Raw genomic sequence first — 3,890 nt, 5'->3', positions numbered from 1 at the left:
GCAGGTTATTAGGGTAGCACAGCGGGTTAAGTGCTCATGGTACAAAGGGCAAGGATCCCGGTTTGAGTCCCGGCTCCCCACGTGTAGGGGGGGTCGCTTCACAGGCCTTGAAGCAGGTCTGCAGGTGTCTATCTTTCTCTCCCCCATCTACTCTCCCCTTCTGTGTCTTCTCCTCCTCTCTCCATTTCTCTCTGTCCTATCCAACAACAAAGACATCAATAACAATAATAATAACCACCACAACAATAAAAACAACAAGGGCAACGAAAAGGAAAATAAATAAATATAATGCTTTTTTTTTTTTAAAGACTACTTTTGCAGAAACATTCTAGTATTTTTTCCCCTCATCATAGTTGATGTGCCTCTACTTACATCAAATATATGCATGGCTGTGTTAATGACTTTATGTTAATGTGTTCTACTCATTTCAGATAAAATGGGAAGACAGTTTGCCAAAAATGACAGCACAGATGAGTCAGTGACTAGTCTACCTAAATGGTGTTATCAATTCTATCTCGAAGACTTCAAGAATTTTATGTTAACTCATTATAAATATGCATTTAAAGAGTGTATATCCATGACGTAAAAGCAAAGGAAACACTCTAGATCCTTACTTATACCATTCTACCTATACTATTGTACTACCCATTCTATTCTACTTCATTTAAAAATGTTCATTTTATTCCCCATTTTAAAAAGCGTTCTTTGAAAATACCTGCGAAGATGGTGTTCGTATTTCTTCTCCAAGTGGGTTTGAGTAACCACAACCTGCAGGGTTTTGTCAGTGACTCTATCCCAAAGGGCCATGATTAGAGTATGATGCAAAAGGATAAACTGTGAGTGAACCCCTGAGGGAGCCTAAGGCAGGTTGAACATTACTCAGTGGTTTTGAGAAAACCACAAGAGTTCTGCCTTTCGTATTATACTAGCCCCATGGTATTCCTTCATTCTTGAAAATTCTCCATTTACTGTCACGTTGATAACAAGATTAAAATTTATCTTTGCCTATAAAATGGGAATTAGGTTTCAATGATCACTTTACTGGGGGGGGGGCTATGGTTCATTGTACAGTTGTTGACACAGTACAATCACACTCTCTCCAACTTAGTTTCATTTTCACCATTATGTGTGAGGAACTCTATGCCCTTTCCACCTATTCTCTCCCCATCCTTCCCAGGGTCCTTTGTTTATTCTAATATCTTTATCTATTACTGGCAAGAGACAGAGAGAAATTGAGAGGGTAAGGGAAGATGGAAAGATAGACAGACACATAAAGCCCTGTTTCACCACTTAATGAAGCTTTCCCCTAGCAGGTGGGGACCAGAGGCTTGAACCTGGGTCCTTGCTCATTGTAATGTGTGCAATTAACAAGGTGTACCAGTGCCTGGCCTGGCCCATAGTCTTTCGCTTTGGTGCAGTACATTTCTTTGTTTTTAATTTATATTTATTTACTTTTCCTTTTGTTGCCCTTGTTTTTTTATCATTGTTATAGTTATTATTGTTGTTGTTATTGATGTTATTGTTAAATAGGACAGAGAGAAATGGAGAGAGGAGGGGAAGACAGAGAGGGGGAGAGAAAGATAGACACCTGCAGACCTGCTTCACCACCTGTGAAGTGACTCCCCTGCATGTGGGGAGTTGGGGGCTCGAACCAGGATCCTTATGCAGGTCTTTGCGCTTTGCGCCGTGTGTACTTAACTTGCTGTGCTACCGCCTAACTCCCGGTGCAGTACATTTCTCTCTCTCTCTCTCTCTCTCACTCTCTTGTTTTCTTTCTTTATAGAGACACAGAGTAAAATTTAAAGGGAAAAGTAAGATAGGCAGAAAGAAAGAGGCATTTGCAATACTGCTTCACTGATGCTGCTTCACTGGAGCCTTGAACCCGGGTCCTTGAGCACTGAAACATGCATGCTATACCTGTTCCACCACCACCCAACCACTTATTCAAACATTATTTTTGTATGTTATTAAATGTATGAACAGGTCTAAATAAAACTTAAGCAAGTATGCCAATAGAGCACATTATTGTTTGTTAAAGGTGGTCATGACCCAGCAGACTCAGGAAAAATCTTCACGTATTCTCTATTTCAAGGAACTATACAATGAACTACAGCAGAAAAACTATTGTTACCAGAGATAGTTTTATTGTTGTTGTTAATTTTAGGCTGAAGGATCTATTTGTGTTACAACTCAAACATGTGTTCCTATCCTTCTGTGAGTCACCTTCCTCCATTTGAATCTCCAAGTTCCTACCACATTTTCAGATCTGTATGGCAATGACTTCTCAATTGTCCCATTTTCTCTTGAATCTCATGGTTTGTGTTTTGTTTGCCTCCAGGGTTATCGCTGGGGTGCCTGCACTAGGAATCCACTGTTCCTGGAGGACATTTTTCCCCTTTTGTTGCCCTTGTTGTTTTATGGTTGTTGTTATTGTTGTTCTTGCTGTTATTGTTGTTGGGTAGGACAAAGAGAAATCGAGAGAGGAGGGGAAGACAGAGAGGAGGAGAGAAAGATAGACACCTGCAGACCTGCTTCACAGCCTGTGAAGTGACTCCTGGCAAGTGGGGAACTGGGGCCTCAAACCTGGGATCCTTACTCTGGTCCTGGCGCTTTGCGACACGTTTGCTTAACCCACTGTGCTACCGTCCCCGGCCCCTCATTTATTTATTTTCGTATGGAGACAGAGAAGATGATAGGGGAGAGAAAAAAAGAAAAGAGAGAGACATCTGCAGCATTACTTCACTACTCATGAAGTTTGCCAGCTACAGGTGGGGCTAGGGCATTGAACCCAGATCCTTGAACACTAATGCTCAACCTGGCCTCTAAAGAAGTTGTTCATAAACTCTATTCTAGTTTACAAGTCTGTTTCTAATAAAGATTTAACTATGAAGTTTCTCCATTTGCATGTTAGAGTTCAACTAATAATTTAATATGTTCTAAGTGATAGATTGTAAACTTCTCACTGGTAGATTAAAAAAACAGAATTCTGCTGTACTTATTGAAATAAGACTCAATGACAGAGAAATAGTGGTATAAATTAAACCATTTGGGGAGTTGGGCTGTAGCGCAGCATGTTAAGCACATGTGGCGCAAAGCTCAAGGACCTGCCTAATGACCCTGGTTCGAGCCTCCAGCTCCCCATCTGGAGGGGAGTCCTTTCACAGGTGGTGAAGCAGCTCTGTACATGTCTGTCTTTCTCTCCCATTCTCTGTCTTCCCCTCCTCTCTCCTTTTCTCTCTGTCCTATCTAACAATGATGACATCAGTAACAACAACACTAATAACAGTAATAAAAAACCAAAAAACAAGGGCAACAAAAATAAATAAATATTAAAAAATAAGAAATTAAACCATTCTGATATTTCAATAAAGGCAGTGTATTCTAAAAAATTATATAAATAAGTTTGTGTTTGAAATTTAATGTTGTTATAATTTTTTAAATAATTTGTATTAGTGATTTAATAATGATTGACAATATTATGGTATAAGAGGGGTAGAATCCCATAGTTCCTATCATCAGAGTTCCATATCCCATGCCCTCCGTTAGAAGCATCCTTATTGGACCACAGATCTTTATGGGGTGCAGAAAGTGAAATATCTGACTCCTCCAATGAACATGGACATTGATAGGTCACAGTTTTTTAAAACAGTGATATTGATGGGTGGTGTGGTGGTGCACCTGGTTGACTGGACATGTTACAATGCAGAATAATCCAGGTTTGAGGCCCCAGGCCCCACTTGCAGGGGGAAAGCTTTGCCAGGGCTGCAGGTATCTCTCTGTCTTCCTCTCTATCTCCCCCACCCCTCTTGATAGCTAGCTGTCTGTATCTAACCAACAAAAAATTTAAAAAGTGTTATTGAATCATGATTTGTATAAATGTGATCTTTGGA

This window comes from Erinaceus europaeus, chromosome 17, assembly GCF_950295315.1.
Source record: "Erinaceus europaeus chromosome 17, mEriEur2.1, whole genome shotgun sequence".
NCBI lineage: Eukaryota > Metazoa > Chordata > Mammalia > Eulipotyphla > Erinaceidae > Erinaceus > Erinaceus europaeus.
Note: the sequence above shows the minus strand (reverse complement) of the source record.